Source organism: Protopterus annectens, chromosome 17.part0 (assembly GCF_019279795.1).
Source record: "Protopterus annectens isolate FY-2018-M chromosome 17.part0, PAN1.0, whole genome shotgun sequence".
NCBI lineage: Eukaryota > Metazoa > Chordata > Ceratodontiformes > Protopteridae > Protopterus > Protopterus annectens.
The window spans coordinates 760242121-760265281 of record NC_056751.1 but is presented as its reverse complement, the minus strand read 5'-3'; the positions used below and the strand labels follow the sequence as shown (position 1 = coordinate 760265281).

Sequence of the window (23161 nt, the reverse complement as noted above, 5' to 3'; positions counted from 1 at the left end):
ATTCTTGGTCCCCTTCTCTTCAATTTCTTCACCAACAACCTTCATACAGCATCCCTATACACTACTCTAGCCCCATATGCAGATAATTCTACCCTAAGCTGTTCTGCTTCAACCCTCCAAGAACTTCAAAGAATAACAGAAAAATTCTTTACTTCATAGGTTCATAGATTGGTACTAGGCTATACAAGCCTAGTCATAACAATTCCCTGGCTATTTCTTCCCACAATATTTACTTCCTGGACCCCTGTCTAGCAGGGCGACTGACGTGATCCCTGGGGTGAATTTCCTTTCTCCCATCCAATCATCAAGGTTCCTTTTGAAGAGGGCCAAAGAGGCACTCTGCTTGACATGTATGACACTTCAGTTGAAATATGGCTATCAGAGGCACAACTCATACCTAACCTAAACAAAACTAAGCTGATGCTCTTCCATCCCGTTAAAGCCACTTACCCAGTCCCTCCATTCAAAATAACTTCCAACAGCAATACCCCCATTACACAAGTCCCCCATACCAAACTTCTAGGTGTTATCATGGATAAAAACATTGCCCAAACAATAAAAAAAAGTTCACAAAAAACTTGGAACTCTGTACAGATGCAGGAAATACCTCTTCAACAGTACCAAAACCATTATTGCCAGAGCCCACCTAATCCCCACGGTTTACCTTTATATGTGCATAATGCACATTTTTAAAAGTGGATTGTGCGAAAAGACGTTTTTAAGTTTTCGGATAGACGAAAAAAATGCATTGAATGTGCAATGAGCGGATGCACATTAACATTCACTCATTGCAGATTCGGCATTTTGGGTGTGGAGTGCACTATAGTGGGGATCGTGACTTTTTCCCCACTGCAGTGCGACCTTGGAGTTAGAATATTAAAGTAGGGGGGTGTGGGGGGCTTGCCCCCCTGCATTACATTGTGTGTTCGATATCGGAGTTCGAAACTCAGCGAATCTGCTGTTCGATTTGCTGAGTTTCGAACTTCCGTGACATCCAACAGTCAGAAATTGGCATTTTGGTACACCCAACTGGCTGTTTGAAAACATGATTTTCAACGTTTCAAAGGTAAACCAATCCCCACACATCTCTATGCATCCCCTGTAGTCCTTAATCTCAACAAATCCAACTTAGATAAAATAAACACTTGATACAACAAAATAGCAAAGTTTGCAAGTGATTCAGCCTTTAGGTCTCATCACTGCTTGGCCCTTAAAGAACTACCTTGGCTAGAACTACCCAATCTGTTCACTCTTAACAAATTTACTTTATCCCACCAATTATTATACCAACCTGAAAAAAAACAGCTCTAAAAGGCCTCTTAAATCCATACCTAACCAATCACTTACTAAGATCCAGTAACAAGTCACTAATGGACATTTCTAGAAGCAACAATAGCTCAGGTGACTCTCTGTACTCCAACTATAGTCCAAAATATAGACTACATTGCCACTTAATATCAAAACTCAGTCCAACAAAGTCAACTTTAAAAATGTTCTCAAATCCCACATAGCTAACTCTTGGCTATGCATCTGTCCTGATCCAGGTTAAACTAGTCATTCAACATATATAGACATCCTCTTAGTGCATGTACCTTACCCAAATAAAGGCAAACCAAAAATGTTAGTCACTTATTTATATCATTATCCCTTCTATCCCATAATCCTGTCTCCTCTCAAGTGTATACCCTATTCCATTATAGTCCACTACCTCTACAATGAAGTCTGGCACTGTACATTATCTACCTTTTTGCACTTATTGAAAAACGTCCTCAAGTTCACTTCCCCTGTTGGTAACCTAGTTACCCTGTTGGTAACCTAGTTACCCTGTTGGTAACTTATAGAACCCCTGTTGGTAACCTAGTTACGCTGTTGGTAACCTATAGAACTCCTGTTGGTAACCTAGTTACTCTGTTGGTAACCTATAGAACCCCTGTTGGTAACCTATAGAACCCCTGTTGGTAACCTAGTTACCCTGTTGGTAACCTATAGAACATAAACCCGTATAGGTCCTAGATAGCTATTCTTACTTCTATTCTCTATTCCTTCTAACCTCAAAGTATTTTCTCTCCCTCTCACTCTCCCTCCCTCCCTCTCTCTCTTTCTTTCTCTGTCTTCCTCTCTCTCCCTCTCATCATCACTCTATAGCTCTCTCTCTTCCTCTCTCACTCTCTCCCCCCTCTCCTTCTCTCTCTCTGTTTCCCTCTCTCTCTCTCTCTCTCTCCCTCCCTCTCTGTCTCTCTGTCTCTCTCTTTCTCTCTCTCTCTCTCTGTCTGTCTCTATCTCTCTGTGTCTGTCTCTATCTCTCCCTCTGTGTCTGTCTCTCTGTCTCTGTCTTCCTCTCTCACTCCCCCTCTTCCTCTCACTCCCCCTCTCTCTTCCTCTCTCACTCCCCCTCTTCCTCTCTCTCTCTCTGTCTCTCTCCTTCTCTCTCTCTCCTTCTCTCTATCCCAAATTATCACAATATCACCTGAGTATTTCACTGTACATAAGTACCACTAATGTAACCACTGTTACTCCAAATGACAATGTATTATGTCATGCATTTAAGCTGTCAACAAAGAATCACTGAAATAATGTAATGACTGATGCCAGAAGCATGGCCTCAATCCGAATGCCAAGAAATGCATCATTATCCCCTTTTGGGAAAATGTCATCCCCACTAATTATTACATTAATAACAACGTACTAAGCATGCAGTCAGTTGTGAGTGACTTGACCACCCAGGTTGATAGCAACCTGACTTTTGAACACCATGTTGCCTCCATTGTATGGAAGGCTTTCTACATGGCCCACCTCATGAATAAAGGTATTTCAACCAGGAACAAGGAGGTCATAACTACCCTGTACTCCTCCCTTATCAGACCTATTATCGAGTAAAATGGCCCCTTCAGCATGTACCTTGCCAGGCACATGCAGTAATTGGAGAGACCACAGAGGTTCCTGACCAGGGAAATCCAGGGTCTCAAACACCTATCCTATACAGATAGGCTAAAAGCCCTGTCCCTCTACTCAGTCTAATACAGACTGCTCAAAGGTGACCTGTCTGGCATTCAAGGCCATTTCAGACCCAGCCTGGATGGAGTTGCTGCATATCTGTAAAACTAACTCCACTCATGCAGCCCACATGCAAGGCCTTAACCTAGTCTGTGACATTAATAGAACTTGTTGGTGGGATAGATTTGTGTCCCAAAGACTCCCCCATCTATGGAATAGGCTTCCTCTCCATGTCAACCAGAGTACCTCTGTAGCCCTCTTTAAGAGGCCCTTGAACGACTGGATGGGAAACAAAAAATATACCCCTGGATCCCACTTATCTCCCTGCTGGGCAGGGGAAACAGGCTCTGACTTTGAGGGAACATGTGCAAAATTCTTGGCTAGGCTTATAGGGGCCTCTGGGCCAATAGTCTAATATCATCCTATGACCCTATGAACCTATGAATAATTCACTATGCTTTGCTCTCTAACCACCTCAAATATTTACACTGGAGTTGTGTATGCAAAAAAAAAAATGATTTATGTATAGTCTGTATTGTAAACCTTCAAGAGATTTTCTTTCTTTTCTTACTTACTTTCTACCCAAACTGTTTATAATGGAGCTTTTCTCCCCGGACAGCCACTGAAAATGGGCAGCTTGCCCAGTTGGACTTTCCCGGTAAACAAATGTAAAATAAAATCAAATAAAAATATTTTCCTAAACCCGTTCTTAAATATGGGTTCTTTCTAATACTTTAATTTTTGAAGTAAGTTGGAAAGGGTGTAACTTGTGTACTTCAGAATGTCATGTGCTTCTAACAGTACATTTCCGTTTTCTGTTGTCAAAACAAACTTAGCAATCATACAGGAGAGAAATGCTTTCCAGGTTGTAAGCGAGAAAAGTAGTGTAAAAATATTCTTCACATAGTCATAATTCAATGTTTCTATATTAAAATACAACCTTTCAATGTACGATTTGATCCTACAGTGATAACATTGGACAGATAACATTACTCTCGGATGACAGCTTTATAAATTAAACAATATGTTAACACATTAAAGTAAATGACTCAAAGGCAGGGTTCCCATCTGTGCTCCTGGACATTTGAGTTAATTTAGTGGCCCAGGCATCACAAGACTGTCTTGGGAAGGAAAGAAAAGGCAGCTCATGTCTGTTCACATTCTTTGTGGGTAGATCATGAAGGATTCTGCTTATAACAAAGCAAAGGATGTGGTAGACCACATGTGGGAGGGGAGTACACATGCCTATATCCTGCACAGCTCCTTTGATAAGATGTATATGCTCCTACTGGGTCTATATTAATTCATCAAAAGACTTAGTCTGCGAATAAGTCTTCATCGATCTCTGGCCATCAAAATTCACTTTAGCGAACCACAGAATTTTTCCCATGGTTTGGACACACTTGGCTATCACCTCAACTTTGCCCTTTTCCCCACTGATCTCAGAGTTGGTATATATAGTTAGGGGGTTGGGGGACACAGCCCCCCCCATGTTGGGGTCACTTGGGTGGATTTTATTTAGTGTGTTGTGTGTTCCAGATGGTTGGTGGGTGAGTGTTTACGAACCATGGGAAAAATTCTGCGGTTCGATGAAGTGAATTATAGCAGCTGGTGATCGATGAAGATGTATTTGCAGAATATGACTTTTGATTAATTAATATAGACCCCTTCTGCCATATAGTAGAAGGGCAAAATGTATTGTTATGATGACTTTTACAAAATAAATATACTTCTACCACCCCCTTGATCAAGACTTTTCTTTGCTATAATGTCCAGGAAATGCTTTTCCATTCGCTAGACATGCTGAGTTTAACAGTAATGTTAAATGTCTAATAAGATTGTGTAATTAATATTTCCCCAATACTCTTACAGACCGTAAGTAGCTCAGTCTACCTTTCATTACAAATGAAGAAAGGTGTGTTACTTATTCTATATTAAAGTGTTTTCATTTCACATATATTCCCTATAACATAGTGGTGCAGCAGCATCGTTATCTCATAGTAAGAAGTTCACTGGTTCGATTCTCAGCTTAGTTGCCTTTTGAGTGGAATCTGCATGTCCTCCTTGTGTCTGTGTTTTTTTTTTTTGTATCTCTGCCCCAGGTTCCTCCTACATTCCAAAGATATGCAGTAGGTGGATTGGACACTCTAAATTAACCATGTGTGTGTGTGTGTGTGTGTGTGTGTGTGTGTGTGTGTGTGTGTGTGTGTGTGTGTGTGTGTGTGTGTGTGTGTGTGTGTGTGTGTGTGTGTGTGTGTGTGTGTGTGTGTGTGCACGTGTGGTGTGGAACTGGGGCAGAGCTGGCCAGCAGGCAGTCTGAACATTGGGTATGGATGATGACTACTGTTGATGTGACACCATGTGCAAAACTGGGCATAAGGGAGTTATGGATGGAGAGAGATTCCCTATAAGTGATTACAGTTATGCAGTCCAGCATAAAGGACAATACCAACTGTAGCAAGCTGTACCGAGGAAAGTATACGCTGAGAGATGTAAAGCAATGATAATGACTTTGTGAACAAAGCTCAGGTCACCCTAATCATTCCTACATACTTTGAAGTGCAATTGTCCAGCAATTGGCATCTTAGATATTATTTTTATAGTACAAATGTTTTCCTGTTTTATATAGTTTTAAAGTATGGGGAGAAACTAAGAAGGAAACAACAAAGTTAAAACAGAAGCATTTCTGTGACGTAAAAATCATGCTTGCTGTAGAATAATGGAGTGTGTGTGCTGTATCTTTAAGAAGCTTTTCAAGGACGGCACGTGCATATAAATAGCAAGCACATGCTAGCTTCAGTGCCATTGTGAGAGTGCAGCCAGACAGTGAGCATGTATGAATGTAATAGCTAGTTTGTTTATAAGTTTATTTAACTTAGTTATTAAGCCTCAATCCGTATGTGTTTGTACATAATAAAGCTGCTTGAATAGAACCCACAAAGACTCGTCTATTTTATCCTGACTAGATGAATGATACTTGCTTCACATTATTTTAAAGACTGATTTCTTTCTTATTTTAGTTAAATACATATTTTACAAATAAGTAATGAGTTTTTTATTGAAGAAAGTAAAACAGCTGGCTACTTTTACAGCTGATATTCATTACTTTTGGCAACTATATATTTTACACTACTCTAGGGTTTGATACATACTCAAATTATTTCAGATGTTTTATCATCCTGCCTCTGTAGGCAATATAACAATCTATGTGATGTAGGCAGAAGAGCATCCCAGGGCTGTTAACTTAAAGATTATAATAAAATGTTTTGAGAAATGTATTATGGGCATTTATAATTCACTAATGGACATTCCACAGCACAGCTTTCTTGAAGCAGATCTAAACTCATGAATCTTATGGATTTTTGAAAAATAACTAGTATTGCAGTGGGTCATGGATTATCTGTAGTGACAGTATATTTAGATCTCTGTAGGGCATATATATTAATCTCTCATTTGCCATATACTTGAATAGCATACTATGTTCTGCATGAATATTAATACTGTTCAAATGCTTGAAAGGATTATGAAGATCATTTGTCATTTAGCAAAATATACTTATTATGGATTATCTGTAGTGACAGTATATTTAGATCTCTGTAGGGCATATATATTAATCTCTCATTTGCCACATACTTGAATAGCATACCATGTTCTGCATGAATATTAATACTGTTCAAATGCTTGAAAGGATTATGAAGATCATTTGTCATTTAGCAAAATATACTTATTAAGAAAGACTTCTTAGGATCAAGTTGTTCACATGTCTCATTGATTAATGCAGTGCAAATTTTGCTTTGCCTTAAGAGCATACATCTCTGCAGGCACTTATGGGGTTAGAAGTGCAAAAAAATCCATTATGCACAAAATAATATTTTGTTAATTTCACTGTTAGCTTGAACAGAACCCATAAAAGAGACACACTTATAAGTTGATCTATAACCAGATTAAAGAACTATCTACCACAAAGTATAAAAACTCAAAAACTATGAGTATATAGAAAGGGAGACTTGATTTGTGGGTAGGCGAACATAATGTTCACTCACAACATTAAAGAGTCCATATTCCTTGAAGATCAGCTAGCCCACTCACAGGTAGTTGTCTGAGCATATAAACATATCAACTCTTAGAATACATCATGTATTATAATGCATTAAATATTACTACTTTACAGCTACTTTCTGTTCTAAGTACCCATGGTGCTTTGCAAAGAGGACAAACCTAAGGTGGGCAAATCGTATCTTCCTTGGTTAAAATCATGGTCCTACCTAGGGACAGTCTAAGATATTTTGTAAAATTCTTTACATGTCATTGTTTAAACCATAGTACTTTTTTTATTTCTTGCAGATCCCCCTCACCTTGAAAATAAGTACAGCTTTAATTGTAGTTGATATGATGCACTGTACCTTCATGTATTTGTGTATGCAATACACCTTTAATTGTAGTTGATATGATACACTGTACCTTCATGTATGTGTGTATGCAGTACAGCTTTAATTGTAGTTGATATGATACACTGTACCATCATGTATCTGTGTATGCAGTACAGCTTTAATTGTAGTTGATATGATACACTGTACCTTCATGTATGTGTGTATGTAGAACAGCTTTAACTGTAGTTGATATGATACACTGTACCTTCATGTATGTGTGTATGTAGAACAGCTTTAACTGTAGTTGATATGATACACTGTACCATCATGTATCTGTGTATGCAGTACAGCTTTAACTGTAGTTGATATGATACACTGTACCTTCATGTATGTGTGTATGTAGAACAGCTTTAATTGTAGTTGATATGATACACTGTACCATCATGTATCTGTGTATGCAGTACAGCTTTAACTGTAGTTGATATGATACACTGTACCTTCATGTATCTGTGTATGTAGAACAGCTTTAACTGTAGTTGATTTGATACACTGTACCTTTATGTATCTGTGTATGTAGAACAGCTTTAATTGTAGTTGATATGATACACTGTACCTTCATGTATCTGTGTATGTAGAACAGCTTTAACTGTAGTTGATATGATACACTGTCAGATTTATTCAATTTTATTCTTAACAGTGATAGGTCAATGTGTCCTTCTGGATGTTCCTCTGTTCACCGAGCTAGAAGTAGCTTTGCAAGTCCATCCCTCAGTTGCACTGACCAAGAAGTGAATGCAGTTGAATGGCATTTCATCAAAGTATATTGAACAAAATGAGAAGGAGAGATCAAATGCAAGAAGGAGGAGGTAAAATGAAAGTAGTAGGCATAAAACAGAGCACAAACAGCCTGTGATGCTGCACTGAAATGTATGCATGGATTAAGTATGTGAGCATACAGACCACGTGTCTTGAATCACTGAAGATGGCTAGATCATGTGACACTGCTTGCCATCAGGTGTCAAATCTTGGGTAGATATAGTCATTCCACACAGTGTGCAAATAGTCACACACACACACACACACACACACACGAAGATATGTGCATTCCACATTAGAAAAATATACAACGACATATTTTTGGTCTGTTGTGTCCCTATTAGGATCACTTTGCTTAGAACCGATTCCTAAGCACATTCCACCCTGCTAGGAAGGAAGTGTGTGAAGGCTTTCCATTGAGTGTGATAGAATTCACCTAGGCTGTGAATAACATAAATCCATATCTTTCAACTATCCCTGAAGTTGAAGAATTTCCCTGTGTTTGCCTGTTGGTTTTGTTCTGTTCCTCAAAGTATATGCAAATCAGTGACAAACAGTTAAGGTTGATAGATTCTATAAAATGACTGTCATCTATGTTTCAGCTCTAAATGTGCTGCAGACACCTCAAGCTAATGCACAACCTGTTATTTTGGCTCCTATATATAGTAGAGCCATGCATACCAAAGTCAAAGGAATAAAATTAACTTAAATAAGTGCCACGTAGGAATAAACAGAGACGTAATTAATAAATGCATACATGTTCTCTGTTAATTTGCCCCTTTGTCTTGCTATTACCTTTTCCTGCATTCTGATTCTTATGCTAAGAAGTTGATAACTATGGTCGGGTTCCCTACCCTGGTGATTCCACTCACAGGAATAAAAAACTAAATGCAGGAAAAGAATACTGTGCTTACAAGTAATGCTGCTTATTGTTTATCTGTGACCCCAGCTGCACTTATAAGGCGTGCTGCTTTCCATGAATTACTCTGTTTCACATTATGCTGACATAGGAGAGGGGTAGTAATTGCCACCTGATCTCCCAATGGCCTAGCTTCAAACACCAGCTCCTGCACTTGGTGTAGGTGCAGTGGGCAGGAGAACAGAACTACTGATACACAGTCAGTAGGCTTCTCTGGGGTGACAGTTGTGGTCTCACAGAGCACCCCCTCCTTCTTTTGCACTGAAGCCTTTTTTTAGGGACCTGTTTCTTGGTGGCTTTACACTTTGGGGAGTACAAGATGCAGGGAGTTCTGATCTTTCACTGAATGTGCCTCAGAAGTGTGCTTTGGCGGCCCTTAGGGTAAACAATTTTTCTAAGATTGCCCAGTTTAGATTGTCATATTAGTATTTAGAGGTACAAAAAACACCAATAAATTGACAAATTTCAAGAAGGTTACAGTAGACTGCAAATATACAGTAGCTTGTATTGTGAATTATGTAATCAATTTATGGAGGGGATTCCTTTCCTTAGCTATTTGTCTGTATGTCTCAATTTCTTTCTCAGAATTAATATTTGAAACACACTAATTTACTGGTACATATTACAGGTGCAAATATTTATCAAAATATGTCTTTAATGAAGACTTAAAGTGATAATTTGATTTCACAATGAAGCAAAGTACAATTAAGAATTGTATATGTCTACATACCACATTTGTTTTCCATTTGCCTTGTAATAATTGTTTGTCTGTGTGTGTGTGTGTGTGTGTGTGGGGGGGGGGGGGTTACACTAATGCAAGCATGGATCAAGTCAGTTACTAGTTGGTACATATGTAATAGGATACGGATACAAATCCAGCCTCAGGAGATGGCATCTAAGTGGAACAACAGAACACTTCACTGTGCCTTTAATTGTAGTATGCATATTATGTTTAACTATTAGTAATCACTAAACCCTAAATGAAGTGACTAAAGAGCTTATAAAACAGTCCTCTAAAATGTAGAAGTGTGTCAGATTCAAAAAATGCAAAGAGGAAAGCATCCCTATCTGATCTCAAATAAATAGGAACCATTCTCACTTTCTCATAAGGGATTCGGAACATTGCACAACAGTCATGGCATACCAACTACCACCCCACAATCCAGAAAGGTAAAAGACATCAAAACTGTAACATGCATGGGGAATGTTGTTAGACAATAACATATGGGAAAATGTGTGTGTCCGAGCAGAAATTAATAACTACACCCCACAATCCAGAAAGGTAGAAGACATCAAAACTGTAACATGCATGGGGAATGTTGTTAGACAATAACATATGGGAAAATGTGTGTGTCCGAGCAGAAATTAATAACTACACCCCACAATCCAGAAAGGTAGAAGACATCAAAACTGTAACATGCATGGGGAATGTTGTTAAACAATAACATATGGGAAAATGTGTGTCCGAGCAGAAATTAATAACTGCCACCCCACAATCCAGAAAGGTAGAAGACATCAAAACTGTAACATGCATGGGGAATGTTGTTAGACAATAACATAAGAGAAAATGTTTGTGTCCGAGCAGAAATTAATAACTGCCACCCCACAATCCAGAAAGGTAAAAGACATCAAAACTGTAACATGCATGGGGAATGTTGTTAGACAATAACATATGGGAAAATGTGTGTGTCCGAGCAGAAATTAATAACTGCCACCCCACAATCCAGAAAGGTAGAAGACATCAAAACTGTAACATGCATGGGGAATGTTGTTAGACAATAACATAAGAGAAAATGTGTGTGTCCGAGCAGAAATTAATAACTGCCACCCCACAATCCAGAAAGGTAGAAGACATCAAAACTGTAACATGCATGGGGAATGTTGTTAGACAATAACATATGAGAAAATGTGTGTGTCCGAGCAGAAATTAATAACTGCCACCCCACAATCCAGAAAGGTAGAAGACATCAAAACTGTAACATGCATGGGGAATGTTGTTAGACAATAACATATGAGAAAATGTGTGTGTCTGAGCAGAAATTAATAGAGTGCAATTTAGAATTGAGTGCAAGTCAAGACCAGCTTTATATAGCTTGAGTCGAGTGCTCCTATTAAATATCTTTTGGCTTAACATATTTCAACATCATCTTCGTTCAACCTTCATTTATATACTACACTAATGTTAAGATTGTTCCAAATATGTCTTTATATATTCTTTTCTTCTTCTGTTACGGCTTTTAATCACACCACAAGCATTGCAGCAGTGGTATACAGCTACAGTAATTACCAGAATGTTCCAAAAGTCATTACTCTGCTCCCATGTGGCCATTTCAGAATACAGCATACCATCTGTTATAAAACTGCTCTTTGAGCGAATATTTTTCATTTATCAGTAGTGTCTGCATATCATTTCTAGTACTATATATTATTATTATTATTGATTTATTTATTTATTTTTTTTTTTTGCAGTTGAAGGCTATGGTAAAATGCAAGTTATGTAAAATGGATCACAGTGAAGACTGACAACAGTGTTTCCAATTAAAAAAAGGTATTCATTTCTTTTTGGTTAATTATTCTAAATGAATGATTACAGAAAAGCACTTCCCATTGGCTGACATTTCCTAGGACTCATTTCTTAAGTGGTATTTGAACCAGAACTACGGTGAAAGTAACTTACAAGTTGGAAGTCAATGTTTAATGATATTTCTGTTTTTCTTCCACATTTATATCAGTTTGACAGGGCCATTGTATGATTTGCATTCATGTATACATAAATAATTAAAATGTTTGTTTTCTCTAATTTTGCCATATGCAGTGATCATGGTTATAATGGACTTTTTACTTTAGTTTCTATTTCTTGATGCCTAAAATTAATTCTGAGATATTTAATAACTGTCTTTTATTCACGGCAGTCACTTTGGACTGTTTATTAAAAAAATGTGTAACACTGGCTTACTGCTGTTTGGAGCTCTTTGTTTCCTCTTCAGGATGCCCCTTTTAAAGGTTTTTGTTGAGAACCTAGTCAGTTCAAATACACTAAATATATAATATAAAGTAGCTACATTTTAAATGAAAACAAAAATTGTGAATTTATTGAGAAAAATCATAACAAAGTAAGGTTCACCTAAGTTAGTAAACCTGTTTAAAATGATGATGTACTTTTATTTAAAGGACTCGTTTAACATTACTTTGCCTTAGATCATTAATGACACACTCAGCATTTTCTCCTTAACTGATTTTCTTGAATGGTAGAGCAGTAGATATTGTGTAACAGGCTGTGAGGCGTACAAACAGAATGAAAGGTCTGTTCCTAACTTACTAGTAAAGCATCTTTATTCTCAGTTATCAATAATAACAACAATATTCAGAACATCTTTAATCCAGAGTTAGATTTAAATGTTTTGAAATGCACTTACTATACATTTTTTTATTTTTGTACATTGGTCTATTTTATTGCATTTACTTCATGAAATGTTAGCAATTTATTATCTTGCAGAACTAGTAACTTAGTGCAAAGTTACAGACGCGCAGATGTTGTTCTCCTTCAAAGAGGTTTGCTGTGAACTGAGATGCTATTAACTTCAGTTTTTGCAACGCTTCCTACATTTTCTAGTTACTTTGTCTTGCATTTCCGTACTTCACCTATTAAAGGTAAGAAAGGAGTGCTGTATCTGAAACTATTTCTAAAGATGTAGGACAAAACATGCTACCACAACAAGTGTCAAGTCCATAGAATGAAATTAAAGGAAAACAATAAAATCTTTCAAAATGACAGACACTGGCCCAGTCTTTGCTTCTGAAAACCACTAACAAATGGTTTGGGTGTTACTATTACAAAATCCATCGGTAACTGTTCTGCATGTGTTGTTAAGCTTTGTGCCTTGATGAAGCATTTAGCAAAAATAAGATACAGGAAAGGAAAACTCGCTAGATAGAGGTCAGCTTTGCTGTCCTCAAAATTCCTAGCAAAGATGGAAAGCTTCCAGTACGGCTCCTGTGCAAATGTAGCTTTCTTTTTTTTTTTTTCAAAACAGGTTTATTGTTTTAACATACAAGAGAAATATCATAACAATTTTATACAAGTAATTAAAAATAGATACGATTATAACATTCAACAAAACAACTAAAGTATTTACAAAGACATCCACTACAATCAGATCAATTAATTAAACTAAAATACCATGCTATTGAAATTAGGATTTTTTTAACAAATTTTGTAAATTATCCCAAGATGTTTTTCTAGTTGTTCTTGACCTAATTGTGTTTATTTCCATATGGCACACTATATTCATAACATTTTTAAATTCATTGAACGAAGGAGGTGTATCTGAAATCCAATTTCTGGTTATTATTTTCCTAGCCACTGCTAGAATAGACCATAACAAGGAAAGCTTAACCTTTTTAACACTTTGAGGTACAGGTGTGTTGAATAATATAAGAGATTTAGAAATAATGAAATTATCTGTAAAAAGAGCCTGCAAAAATTCATTAATTGACTTCCAGTATTCTTTCAATTTTATACAGTCATAAAACATATGAGCCCAGTCAGCATTAATTTCTACATTACATCTCTTACATAGATTATCTTTATTATTTATTTTATTCATCATCAAAGGTGTATAAAAAGATCTATGTAAAAGTTTCCATGTATAAAGTCTCCAGACAATGGAAGACGTAGTTCTATAGGCAGATTCCAATATATATTGTTTATCTTGTTGATTTGGTGGGTCCCCATTAATAGAAGTGAAATAATTCCAGTATGTATCTATACTGTAAAAAGTTTCTTGTCTGATAATTTTATGTATGTATGAAAGTTTACCTTTATCAGAAACTTTATGTTGTAAATTTAATATCAAGTAATCAAATCAGTGTTGGAATAGATTCTTTAACTGTTATAGACATTAAATCTATTTTATTAATGAGATGTTGTCTAAAGGTCTGAACCTCTAACCAGCAAGTTTCTCTTAGATCAAATTCTTGTTTTAAGAAATCTAGATTTTTAACTTTATTATCAGATATCAACTGATACCAGTACTTTAGATCATTATCTATAGCTAAAGCAAATGTAGCTTTCTGAGTCACTCCCTCCCAACAAAATACCAGTGTTTTCTTAAGTTTAAAACTATAAAACTGTATAGTCACATATTACATGCCTGTTACTTCTAAGAACCAGATAAAATAAGCCCTCTGTACAAAGTTTTCACACAGTTAGAATGCCTTAAAAGCCTAATCATATGGCGGAGAAGTAATCACAAGTTATGGCACAAGCTTCTTCCTTTGAGACAACATTACATGAAAAAGAAAGTTGGTGGAGAAGTACAAAACTTAAACAGGAAGCTAAAAGGTTTTAACAACAGTTACCAGCAATCAGTTCTGGACAAGATGTTAGCATGCCGTTCTGATTCTATTCTATTAGTAGAGAGGGATAAAACACATCATTAAAGGAACAATTGGCAAGTATAAAAGCTAAAATGAAAACCATAAGAGATAGATTAGTGTTGAAGGAACCTAACTGTAGGAAAACAACTTGACAATTAATGCTGCCCCAACAACAGTTGAGAGTAATGACTGGAGGTACTGTGCAGCATTTAGCATATTGCCCAGGGCTGCCTGAGTAAAGTATAAGGTTACAAAGGCCGTTTGTCGTACTTCTGATCCAAACACTTATCTGATACCCGTTATCAGCTTGTGCAAAGCCTATCACTTTTAGAAGCATAATATTATATGGCATCCAGGAAAGATGTGTAAAGTTGAAGGCACCATGGTGTGCACTGAAAATGACTACTCAGTAGAAGCACTTGCCAAAGAGCACAGGTCCATGAGTCAGTCAGGGATGCAGAGCCAACAGTTTGAATATCTGATTCTTATGCCTCACTTCACTGAGGGTCGAGTGTGAAAAAGGAGTAAACCCCCTCCCTGACCCAACAGATGTTCTAGAATGTCTGACTCATGGTATGGAAGCACAATAGGTTTCTCAACAGTAGCAACCTACCGCCAAAAGCAGTAGAATGAAGGAATGATAAAGGAAAAGCGTACATTCACAATGTTTCAGCAGAAAGTGTCTGCAAAACTCTGATGTGATCAGTACCCCTGAGGACTAATGTTTGCATATGCAATAATATGGGCGTAGTAGCACCTGCGTTTTGTTCCCAGTTGCTGTTTGTTCAGGGTTTTTTTTCACTACAGGCAGCCATTTTGTATGTGGGATGTACAAACTGGGTGATGTGAACACAGATGGAAGGATGCATCTGTATTATATTTATCTGAAGTCGAGGAAAATTGACACACATTACATTAGCTTCATGTAATTTGAATGAGGTTGATTGTCTGAGACTCTAAAACACTTGTGTATTATATGATGCCCTTTGTAAACGTCTGTGGAGGGCACTAAATGGAAATTATAAGTACTACAGGAAGTAAAGGGGTAACTATTGAGACACTGCTGGATCTGTAAGACGTTAGATACGACAATTTAATGAGACTAAGTTGTACTGTGCACCACATACATTGCTAATGGAGTTAACCATGTCATGTGCTGAATTATGCATCCATTTTTTCCAAAGTTTATTATAAAGATGCCAGTCTGACTCTGTGGAGAGAAAAACATACATAAATAAAGGCGTCTTTTCACTATCAGTACTTTAAAAGACACCATTTCTGATCAGGGCATAAAGTTACCTATTATTATCAGACTTTTAAAGTTAGTCTAATAAGCTTCTTTGCTTTTCTGTAGATAGTACATTAATAATACTAAAGATGTTCGGCAACAGCAAATAAGTGTCATGGTTGTTGTTAAGAAAACAATGGCTTTAGGGGTTGGGAGTTGACATAATATTTAAGGTATTTACTCACAGACACGAGGTACAGGGTTTGATTCTCACCCTTGAGAGAACTTAGCTAAGCTTAAAATGGCCGACAAGGGCAGCTAGCCTACCATTTACTTATGAACCTAATTATTCGCATGTATTAAAATGCCTTTGTTAGTATTTGTATTGTATTATTACCACAGTGGTTTCCTAGATGTGGTGAGTAAACAATCTTCATAAGCAACAGCACACTAAGAGAGTGCATAGGGTTGGGAGGGTGGCTTAATGGTTAAGGTGTTTGCCTTACAAATACAAGGTGCAGGGTTTGAGTCTCACAAGGGATATTGAGCTAAGCTTAAAAAATGGCTCACAAGGGCAGTTAGCTTAGTACGAGCCTATACCTATATCTCAAATAAAATCATTGCTGTTCCAAGTACTGTTTCATGGAGAGAGGGGTGACTGGGATATGCTTCTAGATCAAAGTTTGCTGTGAAAGTACTAATGCAGCCAGTTTCTGTCCACACCCTGATGGTACTTGAGATGTTGAAATGTGAGAAAATGTTCCACTTATTATAAGAGTTATGTATTTTCCACTACAGTTGGTTAAGTGTGTTTTTCCTTGCTCTTCCCCTGAATTTTCTGTTACAGATGTTAAAGTGTGTTTGTTTTTGCTTGTTCTTCCCTTTGTCAGCCATTGCTACCACTTCCTGTACTTACATGAGGACATGACTTGGCACTCTACGGGGGCTTTGTTGGGGTTGCTGTTTGTGCTCATGCTGTAGCTGTGCTGTAGTTTGTTGTGAGTGGGAATGTTTGTTGTGAGTGGGAATGCACATAGCTTTGGACATGTGACTTGTTTGATGCTTTTCCTTGGGTCACATGACTGCTCATTGCTTGACTTTTCCAGCAGTATGGTTACTGCTGTTATGAAGCTGTGATGCTTTATTGTGCAGCCCTGCCCTCCACATGATGGTACTCTGCTGGGACTCGTATGTCATTAATCAACACTTGGCCAGATCAAGCAACACACAACACTCAAGTTAGCACTGCTTGATGACGTTACACTTCTTCCTGAATACCGTTCAGTGTGCAGAGCAACACTAAGGCAAAACAAATACTTCAGGGCCAAACAAATATTTGACTGCCAAAATGTTCATATAGTACCTAAGATTATTATTTATGTATGTACAAAAAAAAAAACAAAAAGGAGGTTAGGTGCCTAACAAAACCAGGAACCAAGCACAAAACAAGGCACCAGACACAAGGAGGTTGAAACTCACAAAATTACACTGCGGTGAATGAAGCAAACAGCTGTTTAATCGCACAAATTCCCCAGACTACCAAGCGTTTTCGTCCCTCATTGACTTCATCAAATGTGCAAGTAATCAACAGCTAATACTTTCTTTTACATCCCCAGCCCCCACATATTTAATTAGATAATTAAATAATACAATGAATACAACAAACAATCAACAGTGCCTATAAAATCCCTAGTGCAAAGCTGTAAATATAAATGTAGGTGATAAAAACAGATTGAAATAAAAACAAAGATCCCTATTTTAAAAATACTTTACAAGAATGTAAGGTAATAAGTCTAAAATCAACATGTTACCCCTTAATGAAGTCTGTGCATATCCACCATAATGTGTTGCAATACTGCCACTTAGTGGCCATGAACCCCAATAACAGACTATAAGTTTGCAGCTCTCATTCTAAGTACAGGAGCAATAGATATATGTTCATTTAGATCGGGGAATTTATTAGCCTCTAGATCCAGTTGCCAGAAAAGTTCCCTGACATCAATCTTGGTCTCCCAAGGCCCTCCCCTAGGGTCCTGCTCCACCTTCTCCAACACAAAAAAAACCACTTAGCATTGGTACATAATTGGGAGTGTTTATACTGAACATTGTTATTATCTTTGGCCCGTATTGCATTCAGACGTTCGTAAATCCTTCTCCTTAACCTCCTGAGTGGCCTTTCTTACATAGAATGCTCCACAATATTTGCATGTAGCAAGATATACTACTCCTTCATTACAACAATTTAAGACGGTATTAACCCTAATGGTTCTGTCCCTATCCATAATGTGTATGCTTTCCAGATTTTCTATACATGGACACTGTGCACAGGAACCACATTTATAGGTACCTAGTCTCCTTCGATTAAAAGGTTTTTTATTACTTTCCAAAAGGTCCTTTAAATTCCTACCTTTTCTATATGTGAATCGTATTGGGGTCTTAGAACATCCAATTCTGAGTAACAACTAAATTTGTCCCAGATTTTGTTATAATGTCGCTAATATTAGAGGTATCAACACTATAATAGGTGACAGCATTCCCCATAAGTTGTTTATCCACTCTGTTGTTCATATTGTTAACATAGGTACTAGTACTATCTAGGGTGGGATCCCCACCACACCCCAAAATGGATCCAAATCTCCCAGGTCTTCCTTCTTTCACCTCTGCCATCACTTCCTCTATAAAGTCAATGGGGTACTTCCACCCCAAAAACATATTTCTTAATTTTAGACTTTCCAACTCATAATCTGAATCCCTAGATGTCATCCTACAACTACGGATGAACTGACCCTTAAGGATACTTCTTTTTTGCTTAAATGGGTGTGAGCTGGTGAAATACAGATAAGAATACCTTCTTAAATTGTTGTAATGAAGGAGTAGTATATCTTGCTACATGCAAATATTGTGGAGCATTCTATGTAAGAAAGGCCACTCGAGAGGTTAAGAAGAAGGATTTACGAACGTCTGAATGCAATACGGACCAAGGATAATAACAATGTTCAGTATAAACACTCCCAATTATGTACCAATGCTAAGTGGGGTTTTGTTTTGGAGAGGTGGAGCAGGACCATAGGGGAGGGCCTTGGAAGACCAAGATTGATGTCAGGAAACTTTCCTGGCAACTGGTTCTAGAGGCTAATAAATTCCCCGATCTAAATTAACATATATCTATTGCTCCTGTACTTAGAATGAGAGCTGCAAAATTATAGTCTGTTATTGGGGTTCATGGCCACTAAGTGGCAGTATTGCAACACATTATGGTGGATATACACAAACTTCATTAAGAGGTAACATGTTGATTTTAGACTTATTACCTTACATTCTTGTAAAGTATTTTTAAAATAGGGATCTTTGTTTTTAGTTCAATCTGTTTTTATGACCTACATTTATATTTACAACTTTGAACTAGGGATGTTATAGGCACTGTTAATTGTTTGTTGTATTCATTGTATTATTTAATTATCTAATTAAATCTGTGGGGATTGGGGATATAAAGGGAAGTATTTGTTAGCTGCGGTGGTGGTGCTGCGGTAGCGTTGTCGCCTCACAGTAAGATGTTGTCCTGTTCAATCCTCAGCTAGAGAGTCTTCTGTGGGGAGACATGCGTGAATGGGTGTACCTTCGTTCAAGGTTGTGCATCAGGGCTGGCAACTCGGCACGTAAAAATCTACTGCCAATCATTAGTGGACCGGAGTTCCTCTGTGGCGACCCCTAACCAGGAAAAGCCGAAAGACACAACATTAGCTGTTGATTTCTTGTATCATCTGATGAAGATCATGAGGGATGACAACACTTGGTAGTCTGGGGCGTTTATGCGATTAAACAGCAGTTTGCTTCATTCACCGCAGTGTAATTTTGTGATTTTCTGCCTCCTTGTGTCTGGTGCCTTGTTTAGTATTTATGTATGTAGCTACACACATTTTACTAATTGTGTTAGTGCTAATGGTCAATGCTCATTTCCAAACAGTACCTGCGCAGTGGAAAGAGGCCTAAATTATGAAGACAATGTACAACAAAATTAGAAATAAGCAGAGGAACACAATGGTTTTGTGACAACATTCAGTCATAATACATTATAAAATAATTAGCAGAGACAAAAGGCAGTGTAGTAACACTTAGAGTAAAGCAACCAGTAAAACACATTCAACAATTAGTGAGATCAGTATGTGTATTAGTATTAGACACTAAAGTATAAGTTTTGTAGAATAAAATTAATTTGATGTACATTAAACATTATGTATATATAAATATATATATATATATATATATATATATATATATATATATATATATATATATATATTCATATGTATATTTATATGTATAAATATGTATGTTTGTGCAATTACATGTGTATATGTGTGGTATATTATAAAAACGTTTCAAGAACAATAATTTTACGATATTAAAAAAAATACAAAAACATGTACAGTTTAAATAATTAAACCAAGTTAGAAATAATGCGATGCAAATACTGGTTGAGAACAGATACAACTTATATGACAACTTTATATATAATAAATAATATAAATATATATATATATATATATATATATATATATATATATATATATATATATATCGGTTTACTACTGTTATTCCACATTCGCTTTGGTCAACCGTTCAGAATGTCGACCTGCAATGCTGAATTTTGAATGTGGAAAAGTAAACCAAGGTGAGAATGAATATTTTGACATCCATAGTTTGATCTAATCGACATAGCAGGAGGTGATCTCAGTCACCCATGCTATGCACATTAACATACGTTACACTCTACAGACAATGGTACATTAATTGTACTATATGCACCCCCTTCACTCCCACCCTCTGCAAATTATGTATACCAACGCTGAGATTGTACTACAGTGAAGAAATGAGTTAATTCCTTGTTCCTCACTGAACCACAATTTTCTCTTAAAATTCTGAATTCAAATACTCGAACTACACTACCCATTCGATGTAGTGTTGTCGATGCATTTGGGTTCAAACAACTGCCTCTTTGTAAACTGCAAGTCAACGTTGTCACTCTCAATCGACTGCAGTTAGCAAATCTCAATGCAAACCTATATATATATATATATATATATATATATATATATATATATATATATATATATATGTATATGGACTCACTACTGAATCCCGAAATTACACAATCCCAAAGCCCAAAATACCGAGACTATAAGCCTGAAAACCCCACATTACCGAAATGCTAAAACCACAAAATTTAAAATCCCGAAAGTACTACATACATACAGCCTCCCCCCATAACCAAACAAACTACCCTACACTAAAGATAAGCAGGGGGGGCTTGCCCCCCCTGTGCCCCCCACACCCCCCTTCTTTAATATTCCAACTTCGAGATCGCACAAACATAAACACAAGGCAAACTCACACCCACACATTACAGCCCCACACACACACACACACACATACACCACAGTCACAACACACACTTAGACACACTAAAGCCCCTCACAAACACACTTACACACATCGTCAAAAGACAACAAAATAAAACTGGTAAAACATAAATCAAGCAGGTTCCATGACAGTCAAAAGCTTTAATTGACAAGCAACGAAACAGAGATCTAGCAAGTACAAATATGAATAAAATTCACTTAGCACTTTCACCCATCCGTTAACATGGGTATCCTCAGAGCGAAATGTGAAAAACAAACTCAAGTTCTTATAAAAAAACAATTCATTCACACGACCTCTTGTTGAAACCAACTGGAAATGCTAAGCAATTAAGTATTTAAAAATCAAACTTGACAGCTTAAAGTAAAAAGATGTTTTAAAAAAGTGTTTTGAAGAAACAACAGCATACCCAATGTATTAGAATGTTAATCTTCCTATGCTGTTTCATAATGTACAATAAAATACTGTACTAAACATTACACCCTAACCTAATAAAAAAAAAAACAATAATACTAAAACAAATTATCATGTAACATTTTTGTACATTTTATAATACATAGTACACTTAAAATGGTGTAAATTCATGCTTTACTACGTAATCAATAGTTCTAAATAAACAGCTGTTTTGTATTAAACACAATAGGACCTATATTTTAAAATACTAGAAAGTGAGATGTGTTCATTAATACCCGGTGTCCTGGATGCATCCAGTCTAAGCTGCCACAAACACTCCTTGACCTCCAATAAGGTCTTAACATCCCCACCTTTCTCATTGTGTGGAATCCTATCTGTAACAAAAAATAGGAACTTTATAAAATTAGTGCAGCTTTGACTGTGCATAAAAAGAGTATTGCTGTTTTTTTTGTTCCTTATATCTCGTGTGCTCTAGAATCCTAAGCCTTAATTTTCTAATGGTTTTCCCTACGTAAAACGTAGGACAGCTTAGACATGTTGCAATATATACCACCATTTTAGTGTTGCAGTTGCAAAAACCTGGACATCTAATGGTTCTACTAAAGTTGTGCACTGCTACGTAAGGTCCATTGTTAATGTACTTACAAGTACTACACAAACCACATTTGCTCATTCTAGAGTTCCTATATAAATCAGGATTAACATCCATCTCCATTAACTCCTTCAAGTTTTTACCTCTATTGTAGGTGAAACCAGGTGTAACACCTACAATAGTTGTAACATCATTGGTAAGAACACTTTGCCATGTATCATAAATAATATTCTTGAGCCTGCCAGCAACACAGTTGTAAGGCAAGACCACGCACTCCTCACTTCACTTCCTTTAAGGCCCTCTATAGTACTGTTCATATTAATAGTGCTATGTGATGTATCCTTCACCAGACCCCCTCTCAGTATTGGTTTAAAAACCGTGTGTCTTTTCTCTGACACTTCTAACCTTATTTTTGACAATACATCATAAGGGTAACCTCTCTCTGTTAACATACCCAACAAATTGGACACTTCAATCTCATACTGGTTGTCCTCAGTAATAAGTCTTGACAACCTTACCATTTGTCCTTTCATAATGTTTTTTTTCTGAAAAAATGGATGGCAACTTGATAAGATCAGGAGCACCCCTTTAGGGGGTGAATATTTAATGGTTACTATTGATGTGGTAAATTTATTTTCCACCATACCCAATGATTTGGGACTTGTTATGTTTGACAACTGTCTTCAGAAATACAGTGGTTTCCACACTATTAAATGCAGCTTAATTGTTGACTTGACTGAAATGGTATTAACAAACAACTTTATTATGTTTGAAGCTGAACACTTTAAGCAGATTACTGGCGTAGCCATGGGTGCCAGATACGCACGTGTGTATGCCAATCTTGTGTTAGCAAATTGGGAGACACAGTGGGTGTTCACCTCTGAACATATGCAGAAAATCATACTATATCTGCTTTATGGTGGAAGAGATTCTGGGCTTCATTAACTACTTAGGTACAACAACATCTTTTTTAAAATTTACACATAGGATACACAAAGAAAGATGTGATTTTCTTGACATATTACTATATA

The 23161-nt window shown here is 36.9% G+C and overlaps 1 protein-coding gene across 1 annotated transcript in view; it reads left to right on the top strand.

The window, feature by feature from the left end:
• Window positions 1-23161, top strand: part of LOC122791771 (galactoside alpha-(1,2)-fucosyltransferase 2-like) — a 417851-nt gene that overhangs the window by 360855 nt on the left and 33835 nt on the right. Inside the window, exon 3 of the mRNA XM_044059696.1 lies at window positions 11569-11647. The gene's annotated coding sequence lies outside the window, so the exon portion shown is untranslated. The remainder of the gene's footprint in view (window positions 1-11568; window positions 11648-23161) is intronic.